Raw genomic sequence first — 17,653 nt, 5'->3', positions numbered from 1 at the left:
TGCTATTTGAAAAGCAATACCAAAGTTGAATCCTGAAGAGGACATCTCCATCTCTCTCATGATTTGTATACATGATTACTTCATCTCTGTCTTTTGTCAGTTCAAGCTCTAGTGCAGAGCTGAAATTGTGGAATACATTGTATAGGAAGACAAATGACATATAACTGTGACACCCTGATACTGAACACGAGCAGCTGTATAAATTGCTTCTAGTTTCTAAGCCTTCAGAATAGACTTCGTCCATTTGATCCTGTCCAGATACTGGAATACAACTCTGAGAGTTCCCATTATGCTGGCTGAGAATTTGGGGTGTTGTGATCCAACATATGAGATTTGGAAGGCTGCTTTAGCAGAACATCCTCACTATTTTTCAGATATTCTATACTATATACTATAAGAGTTAGAAGCTTTGGTGTTTTCAGATGAGGCTTCAGACTTTAAAAAGTTAGGAGAGTTTTTACATGTATGATTGTTAGAGGCATGGTTATGGCCAACTTAATTCTTTTTATCCTATGCTTCTCATGTGATATACCTTCATCATTTTTGCCTTTCTGATTCTAGTTTATAGGAGAATCCTCCTAAGAAGGGATTCTCTTACATTCCAACTTTTCATTGAGATATTACGTGGGATTGGATTGGATTGGATTGGATTGGATTGGATTGGATTGGATTGGATTGGATTGGATTGGATTGGACTGGACTGGACTGGACTGGAGAGTGGACAGTAATTGTTTATTAGAATATTTGGGGTCTAGTTTGAGGAATGCTTAGAAGGACTGTTTGAGGAGGACTGTCAAAATATCAGTAGGGCTTTTCTGGTTACTACTGTGGTTTAAAGAGAGTAAACAAGATCCAGAAAATGACAAAAACCATGTGCAAATAGGAGTTTGTTTTATGAGGCAAAGTCATTTCAAAGGACATCTCTCTCCCCCTCTTCACCTCCTGTCTCTGATTGTTGAGATGAAGCTGTACATGGGCAAATGCCACAAAAATGCCTAATGAGTTTCCATATTCAGTCAAGGAGCAATTGCTAATTTGTCACCTCTTGATTATAATTTCATTAATTTGAATAATAAATGCACTCTTTCAAAAGCCACTAAGTTATTAATCACCTGCTGGACTGAGAAATCAGGGCCCAGTCAGTAGTCTGTCTACCTATTGATAAACAAGGCTGGTAAACAGAGTTAATTAACATCTTCCTCAATCTAAACACATGAGATATCTCCAAGTGGATGTTAGTCTTTTGCACCTTTTTTTACATACAGAAGAAAAGAGAATGACTGTGTTAGACTATGACTCCTTGACAGTATGAAGACCCACGTTTGCCTCATTGAGAGCTATGCCATGCCAGGCATGGACATACAGAAGTCTTGTTTCACATTAGAACGTGAGTGCCTTTAAGATTGTATGATATAGGCCTGTGGCAGGATTGTGTCATTTTGTTCTTGTCTGGTAAATTTTGGACATTTGTTGGTTAATTGTTAGATTTTACCATTAAGTAACTGTCCTGCAGAATGGACTTTTATTTCGAGTACTGGAAATATAGACAGATACCAAGAACATCTCTCTTAAATTTTCCTTAAACAAGATCAGGATGTCTTATATATGGGAATATTTTTTTTTTTTAAATATGACAATGCTGGGTAACCTGCAGGCTGTGTGTATTTTGCCCAATGACCTTTTGGGAGATCCCAAAGCAGTCTGGGGTACAGCCACTGAAATTTGGTGGTAAAATGGCCAATTTTAACTTTTAAGACCAGAAAATTAGGCTGAGAAGGGAGCCCAGGGCCTTTGGGAGGTGAACCAGTCCCATTTTAACCCTGTTCTACAAACCCTCTAAACTATCCGAAAAGCAGCCCATCAATTTTCAGCCCAACACCTATGACTCACAGGCCAGTCAAGAAGAAGAGATGTGGCCATTAGGCCAAAAACAAAAATGGATGATCTCTGGATTAAGGGAATAGCTAACCACCATCACCACTTCACTGGTTCAAGCATTACTTAGGGCATTGCATATTGCTGCAATTATATGTACATTGCCTTGGACCATTTCTGCCTACTAATATATTTAGTTTTGAATACAACAATTAAGAAAACCAGATAAACATTTATGAATCCTTTCACCCACCCAAATCCACCTGTACTCCTGAGTATTCATCATCTTCCAAACCTCTTTAGAACACTGCTAGTTCCTCCACTGAAACTTTAGACATTTCTCCATTTCCCTCAAGCAATTCCAAGAACCTCTTAAATTTGCACAAGGTTGCTGCATTGTTTTGTTATGATGTTTTGAGATGTCCCTAAGTGTCCTGAAGTTAAAGTAAAATCTTCCTTGAGGCTGATGTTCTGGGTACTTGGAGATTTCAATGTAATTTTCTTGGCAGTAGCAGAGAAGCATTTTTGCTATTGACTTTTATGAGGTTTTTTTCCCCCATTTCCTAATTTAGCCTATAATCCAGGACTTTCTGGTGGCCTCCCATCCAAGTGGTTAACTTTTTGGAATCAATCAAGATTGGCTAGATGTTGCAACCTGAGGTGGCATGTACCAAAAAAAGAGGAAATAAATTATTAAAAACCCAACAAGGTGTACATGCAGTCAGAGACAGAAAAATGAGAATTTTGTTTCCCTTGAAGACCTCAGTGCAATAATAAGGGGAACTGATCATTCATCCCAACATTTAAGCCTGCCTGCCTGCCCACTGTTCTGCTAGTTCTGGCACTCATCACTTTTGTTTCTGTTTTTAATTATTTTTCTTTAATTTTGGAGGGCATCTGGACCAAATCCAAGGTATATTTCTTAATAAGCCAGGATGCTTCAGTAAACTGAGTGAGTTTGCCTAAACATGTGATAGCTTGCCATGATCACTTCTCAGCTTGCCTCTTGTTCAGCAATTGCCTGAGGTGATAAGTGAGAAGGAATTGTTACAGTGGTTTCACTGCTCAAGTAAATGGCTTCAATTATCATGAGATAAACATAATTCCTACTAATTCTGAGTATAAAAATCATACATCGTATTATCCTGTATCACTTTGAACTAATATGTGTAAGTTCTCTAGTTCAAGAGAAAAGGATATTAGTTCTGAAGATGGGCTAGACAGCCCAGTTCTTTCTAGATGTTTGTTGAGTTGTAAATCCCATAAGCACTGATGTAATCCAAAACATCTGGAGGTAACAGTTGCTTACTTCAGTCTAGAGACCCGTCTTTCCCATCCTTGAAATGTGAATTTGGCTGCAGGTCTGTAGCAAAGGTAAAACGAAATGGGACTGGTATGATCAACTCCCTTGAATTCTTTTGCCAGTGGCTTCACAGCAGAGCCTGGCGAATCATGTCCTTTTCTCAGATTCATCATGTGCACATCACCACTCCCCATCATTGAGTGGCTGAATCCCATTCCGCTATGGAAGGAGAACGCTGTACAGTCTGACATGTATTTATTTTTTTAATAACCAGTTTATGACCTTTTTTCTTTCCTGATTTTCTCAGCACAACTCAGAAAGCTAGTTTGCTCTCCACAATTTGACTATAAAATATCCATAGCCATCCAGGCAAATCTTCCCAGAGAGAGTTTCCAGACACTGCTCATTTATAATGTGTATGACGAAAGAGAGATGCAGAATACAAATGGAGTGAATGTAGCCAGAGTATAAAATATTCAGTAACTAATAGAGTAGGGTGATGTTGAATATCTCTCAGCTGAGTAGGCTGCCGGGTGCAGGGGGAGCTCTCTGGAGGCCATTCACATTTCTTCTAATTTATTTGGCTGCTGTGCTTTCTGATTCTCTCACGCATGTGCATGCACACAGACACGAATTTTTCTTTCTTTCTTGGTCTTTTCCATGTTTTTCTTGTTGTGTCTGAGTTACAGTAGGCTTCCTTTGACCTGTGGTCCACAGAGGACTTGAAATACCTCAAAAAAACAAACATGGACCCCTCTCAGCCTCTTAGAACCCATGCTGTGGCTTTGTAGCTAATATAGTTACCTCCAGTTGTTTATTGAACCCAAAGAAAATTGGTAATAAACCTGAGCAAGCCAACCTCTGAAGGACATTTCAATCCTACTATTCTGTGTGACTTTGATGGCAATAATGTAATTATCTCTATATGCTGAAATGGCACTATCTGGAGAATGTTCAGTCCCTACTGCCCATCTGGTTCAGGGCACAATTCAAAGGGTTGGTTTTCTCTTTCTGATGCCTGAAAAGGGTTAGAACGGTGCCAGAACTGGCCCAGTCATTAGGTAGAAAGAAGTGATGGATGCTGGGTGGAGCAATGGGTTAATGCTGGAAAACAGAGGGGTGGATACAGGGCTACCTAACCTGGTCCTCTACAATTGCTTCCTGCCCTCGGGAGAATGGACAATAGAGTAATATTCAGTTCCATCAGCTTCCACATGAGCACGGGGGAGGGAGTGTTGGCCACAATAGTGGTAATATCCCCAAAGATCCTGCCAATAAGACTCCAGGCATGAGAAAGGTCTGTTTAACCGGTTTATTTGGTACCAAACAAAGCGGGGTCCCTCTCCCAAGAGAGGGTACCCCCATTCGCACATGCAAAACTTTTTATACCTCATCAGCCTGTTGCCTATTGGTTACCTCCTTGCACAGCATTCTGCAGCTTTACTTATATAAGTGTTGACTTCCTTCTGAACAAATAAGGTCTTTCCCTTCCCTGAGGCATGGAATTACATAATTGGGGGTGTTGCTTTTACTATGCTAATAGGCCCTTTGGTGACCTTTGGTCAAAGATGTCTTCTGCTGCCCTTACCAGTCTAATCCCATTCCAGACAGCCTTTTCTACATTGCTGGCAGGTGCAGCACTCACTTCCCATGTCACTGCCCTCAGGAGTTCCCTGTTCTTCCTGGGACAGTGGACAGTCTTGGGATGATCCTGACACCTTCAGTACTTATGTGATGCAGTGTTTCTCAACCTTGGCAGCTTTAAGCTGTGTGGACTTCAACTCCGAGAATTCCCCAGCCAGCATTCTGGGAGTTGAAGTCCACACAGCTTAAAGCTGCCAAGGTTGAGAAACAGTGATCTGATGCTTCAAGAACCTGACAGTTTCTTAAGATAAATTATCTGTGGCCCTGATTAGGAAAGGGATCTTTCTACCATGGCAACTCAGCTCTGAAAAGCTTTCACCAGTCTGCTCACCAGCACAGAGTTTATAAAATTTCAAGCAGGCTAAGAATGATCCATATGCTCAAGTTTCTAATGTTTATTGGCTTCTGTGCATCTTATAGGGGCACTTTACTGTTTACTGTAGCTTTATTGCTTTTGTTCTGCTGGTTATCGATTGCTCTTAATGTTTTCTTTATTTTTGTTTTAGCTATTGGAAGCTCCCATTGTCTTCAAACATTTGAGGGTGAGATAGAAATGTTTTAATCAATTAGTTAAGCAATTAATACATGAGGCAGATAAAGGAAACAGCTAGAGAAGGCAGGAGAGTGAATAATGAGGAACTGGAATGTTATAGAATGAGGAATGCAATCGGGCATGGAAGATGAAGTAAACCCAGCTTTGACTGGAGCTCATCTCTGATGCCACCCACCTTCTTGCTTGTGTATGATTCTGTAGTAGAAATTTATTTCACATAACTACACTTTACATGATTATGTCATTCTATTAGTATAGAATAGTGTTTCTCAACCTTGGAACCTTTAAGAAGTGTGGACTTCAATTCCCAGAATTCCCCACCAAGCATGGCTAGCTGAGGAATTTTGGGAGTTGAAGTCCATACATCTTAAAGGTCCCAAGGTTGAGAAACACTGGTATAGAAAGTAGGCATGTCATTTTGTAGAAAATGACAAAAGCATGGACTTTATTAGTAGTCTACTGAAAATGATCCCACTCAGGGTGTGTAAAATAGTTATCTGGCAACATGAAGTTCTCTTAATAATTTCAGGTTCTCTTAGAAAAGTAACATTTAATGCAGACATGCTGTTGAGCCAAACTGAAGAGCAGATGTTTCTGAAACAGTGTGGTTCAAAACCTTCACATATTTTAGATAATGGCTAAATTGCTTTTGGATGAACAGGAAATGCTAAATAATTCTTGTATTTATTTATTTATTGTCCTGCTCAAATTCTTTAATACACGGGTGAGATTTGCCTTTGAAAAGTGAATAATCATATAGATACAATTGGACCTTACTGAATGTTTCAGTGACTTCAGCAGCTAATGTAGTTATTTGCAAAATACAGATACATCTAATTGCAAAGGAGAATGCCAATTGTATGATTCAATTTTTATTGACCTGAGCCTTATAAACAAGTATAGTTGGAATGTCTGAGGTCTGTGTCTTTCACCTTAGTTTAGTTCATAAACTAATGTTATTAACCCCAAAGGATTATGATCCTGAATGTAAGACAACCCACCCAGAGGAAGAGAAGATGGGGTGGGGGTCGGGAAACCCAGACAGCTTCTCCACTTTGTCAGTTGCCAAGTCCATACAAAATCAATCCTGGAAATTTCCAATTCCTCAATAAATGTGTGTATGTGACATATATGTGTCTGTATATATACATCAGAAATCACACCCATATGCCTCAGAAATCACACTCCCCAAAAAGTCAGAGCTAGGACAAGAAAATAAATATGAATTGGTATAACAACTATTGGTTCAAATTAATTGCTTGTAAAATTAATAAAATTAATTGATTCCCTCATCTGCAATTATCAACAATGTTCTCTCTCACACAGAAACCACTGTCATCCACAGAAATGAGCCAAGACCCATAGACCAGTGTTGTCCAAACTTGGCCACTTTAAGATAAGTGGACTTCAACTCCCAGAATTCCCCAGCCAGCCATGCTGGCTGGGGAATTCTGGGAGTTGAAGTCCGCTCATCTTAAAGTGGCCAAGTTTGGACAACACTGCCATAGACACACACATTCCCCCTCTCCTTCCAGCAGAACCAGCTGCCCCCCATCCAAATCAAGAGGAGGATGGGGAAGAAGGAGCTGCCCTAGGAAGTGAAGGGGAAAACAATACAGGAAGGAAGGAGATGAGGAGAAGAAGAGGCAGCTGGACAGGGATAGAAAGGAAAGAGTGAAGCAGCTCAAGAAGGCATTACAACATGATTAAAATCCAGCAGGGAAGCAGCTCCAGTAATTTTCAACATCATCCACGCTTTTCAACAGCAAAGTTTGCAATCATTTGCACATCCCACCCACTCTTTTGTTTTCACAGTGACTTCTGTTCTTCCCAGTAAATCTAAGAAGACACACATGCACACCCACACAATATTCACAGGTAATTATTGGGGGGGGGGGGACTCATCTTCCTATCAGACAAAAACAGTAATTATATGAAGACAGTAATAGGTGCTGGGGAAAAAAACACATTTTCTCCTATCATAAGCCCTACTTTTTCAGGCAACATTGATCTGTATAACTTTATCCAGTGAGCTGGTTTAATGAATTTTTCTTATCAGAGGACCATTATATGATGAAATCACAGATAAATTTATTGAACACTGGCAAAAATAAATAATACACATAGCGTCTCTATAAACAACATATAACAGCCATTTCTTAAAATTATAAGCCTATAAAGCCACTCTTTGGGAAATAAATGCTTACATCCAAAGATACTGCTTCCCTGAGGTATTTCCACATTCTCTGAGTTTAAGCCTGCAGGAAGGGTTTATTCTTTTTGGTGTAATTATAGTACAGTGCCAGGTCCGTGGGGCACTTATAAATAATACACATTATTGTTACTATTACTGTTCCAGAAAATCTGATTGAGTAGAAGCTCAGATGTTAGTTACTGAAAGGCTAAAAAGGAAGGGGATAGGAATCCATAGGAAGTGGTTTCAGGGAAAGTCCTGTTAAACTCTCATTCGGACACCACCATAAACAGAGTCTATAACAGTGTTTCTCAACCTTGGGAGCTTGGAGATATGTGAACTTCACCTCCCAGAATTCTCCCTGTTGAAATCCACACTCCCAGTGCAGTCCACACATCTTCAAGTTGCCAAGGTTGAGAAACACTGGTCTATAACCTAACTAGGATTTTGAGTCTCCTCACAAGTGAATTCCCCTCTTCCATCTATAAAGTACCCATGTAACGTGTTTAATCATAATAAAGCCATAAATGTGAACCTGGCAGAATTTGCAGTGGATGGTATTCTTTCATCCTTTCCCCACTTATAATTTCCATTCCCCTTATACATTCGCCCACACACACCTCATGAAACCAACCCACAAACACAACTTGGCATGCTTATCCTCTAGGAAACCTCACCACAGCAAGCAGCCACAAACTCACTTCTCCTGTATAGTTATCCTTTCTCTTTATTACACACCCGCTATTATAAACCTATCCATGCATGTTCCTTCTCCTGCAACTTTTTCCTCTCAGCTGTGTTTTTTCCATTTCCCACCTTCTTTTCTTCCTTTTCTGAGCAACAGCAAGGAGGAGATATAATGAACTGTAGCAGCTGGATCTAGTACCGCCAAAAGTTACAAGTGGAGCAATTTCAGACCTTTTTTGAAATGCCTAGCCCTTGCAGGGTAATGATCCCTGCCCCATCCCAAACCAATTGGGCTGGCAAACTGTTGCAAGACATTCCCAACCAAGGATAACCCAGCTTGCTTTTTCCCCACATCAGTTGCACCAAATGCAGTTGGCAAACTTGTTTCAGAGTTAGCCTCTGCAATCCCTAACTGAAGGGCAGGAGGGACATGTTTGCATAGGTGCTCCTCTCCACCCAGAAGTGCTCAAGAAGAAAAGAACCTTGTTTCCAGCAGTTGCAGCATTGGAAGACTTGAAGGACCAGATTAGAGGCAGATTGTCGTGGAGAAAATCTATCTATGTGGTTGCTAAGAGTCAACTTGATGGCACATAAATCTATCAATATTGCTGAACTATGGCCAACAGTGCAAGAGCATCAAGTTGTGTCTCTGGCAGCAGACAAGGCATTTTCCATATAATGGCCAGAAATCACCAACTGCCTCCCCTACTTTCCAAGATTTCCATCCTTTGGGTCTCTTCAATGCCTTTATTTAAGCAACAACTTCCATTATGTCCAGCTTGGTTTTGGTAGTGGGTTATTATTATTGTTATTTTTAGTTCTTGGCATTATCTTTGTTTTTAGTGCATTTCTCATCATCAGGCACTTGGGAGGCACTATTGCTCATATATCGCCATAACCCCCTAGTGTTCCATTTGCTTTCTTTCTTAGCACCCAATGCTGGATTTTCTGTGATGCTGGATTTTATAGCATTCAAGCATATTGGATTTTGTGCTATAAGACTCAGAGTTTTTTTTTTTAATGTAAAACAGATATGAATTTTTAATATTGGAAATGCTTGTTGCTGGACAACATGCAGTAAAATTGGGGCTTCAAAAAATACAATCTTTCAAAATTGAAATAAGGGGTTTACATTATGAAAAGTGATTTCCTTCTCTTTGGCTGCTTCCCTATGTCTATCCTTCTGGTTCTTCAGTTTACCCATCCCTCCAGAAACCACAAATACATCAAAGAAAAATATGTATATATCAGCTATAATGGAGGCATTATTTCTTATTTTACTGTATTTTTTTTAATTTATGAAATTGGAACAAGTCTGAAATGATGGATAGCTTAGTCAATTAAAATAGCATTCACTGTAAGAAGGGAACTTTCCTCTTCTTTTGGAATGGTATCTATGTTTTGCTATTAGAAATCACTATCAGATAGTGGGGGAGGGGACACTGGGAGCCACTTTCAACAAAAAGGTGTGGTTTGTTGGTTTGTTTGCAGTTGCCGTGTGCCATATGCCCAATTGGCATCATTGCCTAGTACACATGCACTATTGCGCAAATGATGTGAATTATGTAATCTGTATCACAAATAATTGTACAAATATTTGGCACCTTGAAGATGCTCCTATAACCTTTATTTACCATCAGTGTCTTGGAAACCAGTATTTATGTATGAACATGGTTTTTATTGTATTTTAATTAATATTTATTCTTGTTTTATTGTACACCACTCAGAGTCACTCTTGAGTGAGATGGGCAGTGACTAAATTTGAAATATAAATAAATAAATAAATAAATAAATAAATATCATGATGTACATGACATCACTCTCCCCCATGTCAGCTGGTCAAGTGACCAAGTTCACAAGCCACTGTTTCATGTGCTGTCTGCACAATGGAAAGGCCTGTTATCTCCTTCCTCTGCTAATTCTGATGGCCTTGCAGCAGATTTCTGATGCCATATTTTACTCTTGATTACTTGATTACTAAGTTTTGTTTCAAGTTAATGATGGGTTTGTAAGTCATAGGAGAAAATTTGCTCTAACCATAGTAACTCTAGGCTGCAGCCTTCAACCCACTTCTTAGGAATAAACCCCTCTGAACCCTGGAGTAAATATATTTTAGGAGTGTATTTGTTAACTCAGTATTTATCTGAAAGCTGTTTTTGTCATAGAAATTAAGAGAACTAACACAACAATCCAAATTATGTTTATTCAGAATCAAATCCTATTGAGTTCAGTGAGGTTTGCTTTTAGGATAATGTGCAAAGAGTTGCAGTCAAGCAAGCCAATTCACACTTTTTGGGGAAGAAGGTCTCATGGAGTATAATGGGCCTTATTTCTGAGAGAATATGCATAGGATTATGGTATAAATTCATTCCATTTCTACTGCATCTTCCTATATAGCTTTTTGCATCCAGTGTCCCAAAGCATACTTGAAACTTCTGCTATGCCTAATAGTCCTGGCCAAGATTTTATGCAGGAACATTCTAGATTCAATAAGTTTGGACTTGAAGCCAGATGCAAAAAAGGAAAAAGCCAGTTAAGCAAACTTACAAGAAGCAAGAAACATGAAAAACTAAAAACATGAGCATGTCTGGAAAAAGGATTTAACTGGGGCTGTCTGCGTGTCATGTTCACTCTATCAAACCATTCCTTTAATCTTCCTTTCATACCACCAGATTGTTTCCTTTTAATAGCCAATTCTGTCTTCTCCCATTTGGTTCATATACTTGCCATATATAATATAAAAGGGGCAACTGTTTGAGAAGTTTAATCACACTGTTAAAATCTTTGTATTTATTTATACATTTTAAATTAAAGTTTATCCATGAGAGAGTACTCTTTTTCACTGTTTGATATTTTTTGTTTACATTTTTATTATGTTTATCACTTGATTTATGATACCATATTTTCAGGATTTTTTTAGACTGAAAAGCAGTAATCTTCAATACATTTTGGACCATTTCTGAATACACATATATGGAATTATTCTGTTAGATAAACACGTATAGGATTGTGCATACTTAGTTGAGCAAAGCAGTGCTAACTTCTGAGTAAAAGATCACATAACCGCCCATGGTTGTGACCCCCTGATTTGTAGGAGTAAATACAAAATAAAAAGAGACTAGAGTATTCATAAGACATAAATGGAGTCTGTGTGGGACAGTGATTCATAGTTAATATTTTCAAGCCTCCTGCCTACTCAGGGCAAATTAATACTTCATTAGTATTACCAGAAATAAACATTCTGTCTAATGTGTCTGCCAAAAAGGGGGGATTGGCAAATCTATAGCAAGTCACCAAACTAATTGATATGAATTCTATCTGCTTTGACAGAGGAGGGCAGGATATCACCAGTTAAATTCTAATAACTGATGTTTTCCCTCTTGTCAAAAACTCATGCAGCAATAGAAGTCCTAATTGGTGCTCAGACTAATATCGTTCAGGTCAGGGGCCAGCACAAAAGTCTGTTCTACCATGATAGGTTTACTGATATGTTTACAAAACAGGGGAGGGCGTACATCATATCTGCAAAATGATGTAATCTGGTCATGGCTGCACCAGTTGGAAGCCACACTATGATAAGAAAACAAGTCCATTTTTATGTCTGTAGCTGACTCCAGGAGCCATTTTCCCATTTGACTTAGAACTCCTAAGACCAGCATGAAAGTGAATTGAGCAAGTGAGTGTTCTCTCCTGCTCTCTCTCTCGCCCTCCCTCTCTCATTCTCTGTGTGTCTGCTGTGCTGCTTTGAACCTTATTATGTCCCTGTGAAGCAGGCTTCTAGTTTTGTCTGACAGCCACTTAGTTGAGGGCCACTTAAGGAGGTAGGGATATGAATTGAAGTAGGCCTTTGCAATCCTACAGAAGAGATGAATATAGAGGAGAATAACAGGGCAGAGTAGGGTCCTCATGCTGAATGACATCCCTGAGGAGTGGTGCTATCTGGTCAGCAGTAATGCATGCTGGAGAATTGACATTGGTTAAGTTACAGTGTCAGGATTTGTCAGATTTCCCAGCCTTTGGGAAATCTCTTCCCCCTTTCACCTTATAGCACAAATGCCTCTGGGGATACAAGAGGAAGTATTTCTGCTTCTGAAATACTCAGAGAAGATCATTCTGTCAGTAAGTTCAACTGGAGATTGGATTGTTTCACTATATACAGGGCACCCTTTTTATTCAGCAGCTTCAATTAGTTGAGAATGCAAAATCTAGGCTGCAGACTGGAAAGAGTTTGGGGAAACACATTTTGTCAGTGCTGAAACATCTTTATGGGCTACCTGCTGTTTCTGACCACAGTTCAAAGTCATGGTCCTTTGAATGTACCTTAATTGCCTTGGGACCTGGATACCTAAAGAGGCAATTTTTCACCCATGGTTTGTTGGGATTTTTACTGGAAATCCTTCTCTGAGCACCTTTGTCATCTGAGATAAGGCAGATAAAGCCAAGGAACTTTTCTGTGGTATCTTTGGAAAGTTTTATCAAGGGAGGTGAGCTTTATTGTCTTTTTTTAGCAGGAGCCAAAGATCAAAAGCTTTTTATTTTCCCTTTTAAAACTTTATTTAAACTTCAACTGAATGGAAGTTTATGTTCCTCTTGTCTGAGCAGTTTTACTTCTACTGTTCTAATTTCAATTTTATCTCTACTAAGCTCCTTTCCCTCTCTTTGTTTCTATTGTCCCCTTATTGATGTTTGCTGTTTCATTTGCTTCTGAGGAGTTAGTTAGCAGTTCTGAGAGATTCACCTGAATGGCAGGGGAAAAAAATGTTAAAAAACACAATTAACTAAATTAACACCCTTCCTTGCATCCCCTCCCCTCCAAATATCCTGTGTTTTAAGAATTGAGGCAATTCCAGATTTTGCTTCAAGAATGTTGAGAAAAATAAACACAGCTACTGTGAAAGGAGTTGTAATGCAGTAGTCAGAAGTTCAGGTCATATTTAATTGGTTGATTTTAGGAAAAATAGAAATAGTTAAAACAAGTGAGTCTGGTATATAAGAAATGTCTAGCAACTTTGTAGATTCTCCCCTTCCAGTCAATGGTATATGATCTTAAAGGTTTCAACTTTCAAAAGTCATTGACTTTAGTTCTTGAAAGCTAAATATTGCTGTTTCCAAGTCGATATACAAAGGACTTCATGGTAAAAGATACATGGGTGAAGAACCCAAGTTGTTCAAACAGCACTTCCTAGTAGTAGAGGTATTTTTACTTTTTTCTTCTTCACATGCATGTCCTTAAAATTTGCTCTTTGGTGTCAGAAGACCAAATGGAACAGGTGGAAAGTGAATTACCTCCCTTTGTTCTGTGAGAGTGACCAACCCTCAGGGCAAGAGCTTCTGCTGAATCTGAATCTTTCCATTTATGGAGCTGCTGGCCTGCATCACATCCAGTATGATTAGCCAGCACTGAAGGTACATTTATGTTGATAAAAGGACATGGAGATTCTTTGAGATTAGTAGTGTTGCCCAAATATTTGTGCTCTCTGAAAAAGAGTAAGCCTTCCTGGGGTAACCATGAAAAAATATCTTAATAAGTACAGATTTACATTATAGACCAGCACACTTTCACAAAGCATGAAGGAAGGCATCATGATATATTTGATCACCAATATGCAGAAGAAGAGTTGGTAAGACCATTTTAGACTACCCTGACCCAAGAAAATTCTCATAAGCCCAAGAAAGCTATCACAAAGGAGCAGATGAGTGTATAACCTAAAGCACATCCTGAAATTGTTTTGCTTCAATACAAGAATAATTGGTTTATTAATTAGATAACAATTGTCTGTCTCATTGTCAGCCCTTTGTACTAGATCAGATCAGGAAACAGACTCCACAGGAAGATTAAAACTATACTTTATTGAGATAACCTGTAATAACAGAATATTGCAAGCCTGATGGTGCTTTATCTCCCCTCTCTTTTATATCCCAGTAAATCAAGGAGGAACCTACCTTTGTCTCTTCTCAATACTTGAAATCTTGTTTCAGCTCTCTTTGCTTATATAACAGTTCTTGCCTATTTCCCTCAAGGTCATCTCCTTCATTCTCTGCATTCATTTAGCAGTTAAAAGAAAAGCATATATACCTTCTCCATTGAAGGAACTGGGTCATCTACACAAGTAATGTTTACAATAAGGTGTATATTACACAAGTATATGGAAGAATCCAATTGTATTATTTCCACCAGATAAACAGGACAAATTCCCCATATTTCCAAGAGCCTCATGTGCCCCCATGCTTGTTTCAGAGGATTTGAGGAGCTTCCCTCAGAACAAGGTTGCAGGATTTGTATGTCTGTGCATGTGGGAAAAGGTGGGTGAAAGCTTGTATGGTATGAATAGAAGTCTGCTAACTGCCATAGGCTGGCTCAACTGCTGTAGCCCAGTTTAAAAACAAACAGCATTGGGCATAGCCCATACTAAGATTAATAGTTGATAAAGTTGTAGCCAAAATGTGATACAGTGTATAATTAGCTTACTTTAACAGTATTTGCAGCCACAAACATAGCCACTAGTTGACCTAGTTTGAGTAGGAATGAAGCAAATTCATGGAAAATTCAAGGGCCACTAGTCATGATGATTATGTGCAGCCTTTAGAACAACATACATCCATATACTACATGGCTGGAGAAGAGGTAGCTAAGATTGTTGAAGTCTTACTTGTAACTACTGTAGAATAACTACTGTTATTTGGATCTTACTTGGATCATTAGCTTGCTTTTTATATACTCTTTTCTGTTTCTACATATCTTTTGTTTTGATCATTGTAATATGGTTTAGTCGCAGTAAAGGTGCCCAACCTGTGACCTCAGGATCACAAATACCCCCAAGGTCTTGGTCATGACTGTCAAAAAATTCCAAAAGCTGATAACCAAATTATAATTTTAAGAGGATAGATTTCATGAAATATATGAATGGAGAGTAATCATATCAACTACCTTTAATTTTAATCAAATTTAAATTAAATAAAATTAGCCTACCTACTTCTCTTTGGAATGCAGCCTCCAGCATGGTATTTAAAGGCCAAGTACTCTGGCCCATGAGAAACGTGCATGCTTACATTAGATTATGGCAATGATGAGAAGATAATGGGGAAGATTGGCATTAAGTATAGAGCTGTAGCCGTGGAATGTAGATAGTAAGGGAAGGTCCTGATTGTATGGTCAGACTACATCGTGGGCTGGAGAATGAGGTAGAACATCTGATGTGACATATCACTGAGGAATCCTAAGGCTTTTCTTAACTCAGGGCAGCATATCTTTGGTTGCTGGCAAGTAATTTGTGTTGTATTATCTGGCCTTGAAAGTATAAGTGTTGCTTCTGCAAGGGCAAGTAAAGCTGTGATACATTATTTTCCAGCCTCTCATCACAGGGGGAAGGAAAAGCTCAGTGGCTTGCAGCTGTTTGCAAATTCACTTAATTCAAACCACTGTTAGCTTTCCTCACTGCTGGATTCTCAATAAAAACAGATCCAGCTGAGAAATATGGAGGAGGTAGCCATTCTCGCCATCTACTTACCATACTAAGGGATTGTGTTCAGAAGAAGTTTATAGACTCAGGGTTTCTCTGCTTTCTTCCCTTCCCGCACAACATTCAGGTTCCCATACCAATGAGTCCCTTTCACCCTCACACATGTCCTTAGTGCTGTAATTTCTTTACTCCTATAGGAAATTGCTTTCTGTCTCATGTAGGGAGTGAAGAGTTTTGCAGAGCCCCATTAACATTTCCTGGGTAGCGAAGCCTTTTTTGGCTTGTAAGCAGTCTCCTTGTACCCATCTAAAAGTCTCATGGAGCAGCCCTGGTACTCTGCAAACTAGGTGCTACTTCTCATAGTGAGATTTTAGGACAGGAATGGAGAACTTCCAGGTTTATAAAATCTACATTATGCTTTACCAGAACTCCAAGTGCATCTTGAGGCCAAGTATTAGAACTCATAATTCTTCCCCAGGAAAAAAAAATTCCTTACTAGGCTTACCATAATGAGGTTGTAAAAAAATCTGGACAACCTCTAGATGGCAGCAAAGAATTATGGTTTCCTGTGTCTATATGGGAATGATTAATATTCCTTGCTGTAGTTTGATAGTTGGAAGTCAAACATCCTTGCCAATCTAGTCCAGTGATCTCCTAGGTCTCTAGAGCTACTTTCTGCAAATCCTTGCTCTAAGACAGATGGTCTTCAATCACGTTCAGTCTCTGAAATAATATAGGCAGCAAGAAGATTCTTCACAAAGTGTGGTTGATCCATATAGTGAATGACTCTTGCATGTTGAGATAGTTGAATGGAACTAGAAGAAGAATCCTGAGCATCTCTTCATATGGCAGCCATAAGGTAGACTTAGAGTATTATTTATTTAAATGTATTTATATCTATGCTACTCTTACTCCTGGTAGAGTCCCAGAGTAAAGTACAACAGAGTAATAAAGCACTATCTTAAATAAACCCACCACAATAAAACTAATCATATTTAAAAGCAAAAGTATATAACAATTAAGCTAAAATTATTTTAAAAAATAATAAAGCAAAACCATAAACAGTCTAAGACACAGTCTAGTGCAGAAGTAATTGTTATTCTACAAATACCTGGATGAAAAGGCATGCCTTCAACTGTTCAATTATTTTCTGAAAGAACACTGTATGAGGATTTGGCAAACATTATTTCAGGTTCCTGTCACTGAGAAGTAGTTGGATTGTCACACTGAATACACGTGAAAGAATAATTAGATGTTCTATATCAGTGTTTCTCAACCTTGGCTGCTTTAAGATGGGTGGACTTCAATTCCCAGAATTCCCCAGCCAGCCATGCTGGCTGGGGAATTCTGGGAGTTGAAGTCCACCCATCTTAAAGCAGCCAAGGTTGAGAAACACTGTTCTATATCAAACAGTGTTCTTCCTTTCCCATGGTCTCTTTTGTGCAAGATACTGAGCAGATGCTTTAACTTGAGAATGATTCTTTTATATATAGGTCACCTCCAACCTAATAGTCATAATGTCAATAATATACTATATATATTAATATAATTCTGGGGGTTGAAGTCCACATGTTTTAAAGTTGCCAAGGTTGAGAAACTCTGCTATATAGGGAGTCAGAGAGAGAGAGAGAGAAAGAGAGCGTCAAAGTTCACAATGCATCCTAAAAATCACTTTTTGCATGATTGAAATTAATGAGACCCGATTAGATATAGTGCTGCAACTACCAGTAAACATCTAGAGGAGAAATGCCAGAAGTGGCCTATTACAGTAGTTCTCCTATAAATGATATATTAAGATTGTAGACTGTCAAATATTGATTTATATGATTTCAAATCAATCCAAAATACACAGTGAATCCAGAGTTGGCTGTTAGACAAAGCAATCGTATAATTGCTTCACCTCACATCCAGATCAATTTGCTTGGCACAGTAAGATG

At 38.8% G+C, this 17,653-nt stretch overlaps 1 protein-coding gene across 20 annotated transcripts in view; it reads left to right on the top strand.

Moving 5' to 3' along the window:
• Positions 1-17,653, top strand: part of MDGA1 (MAM domain containing glycosylphosphatidylinositol anchor 1) — a 337,350-nt gene that overhangs the window by 236,191 nt on the left and 83,506 nt on the right. The window lies entirely within an intron of this gene.

The sequence above is a fragment of the Python bivittatus genome, unplaced genomic scaffold, assembly GCF_059951505.1.
Source record: "Python bivittatus isolate LINGU-HERP-01145 unplaced genomic scaffold, Pbiv_v1 ctg000020_np1212, whole genome shotgun sequence".
Taxonomy (NCBI): domain Eukaryota; kingdom Metazoa; phylum Chordata; class Lepidosauria; order Squamata; family Pythonidae; genus Python; species Python bivittatus.
This window is presented reverse-complemented; position numbering and strand designations above follow the sequence as displayed.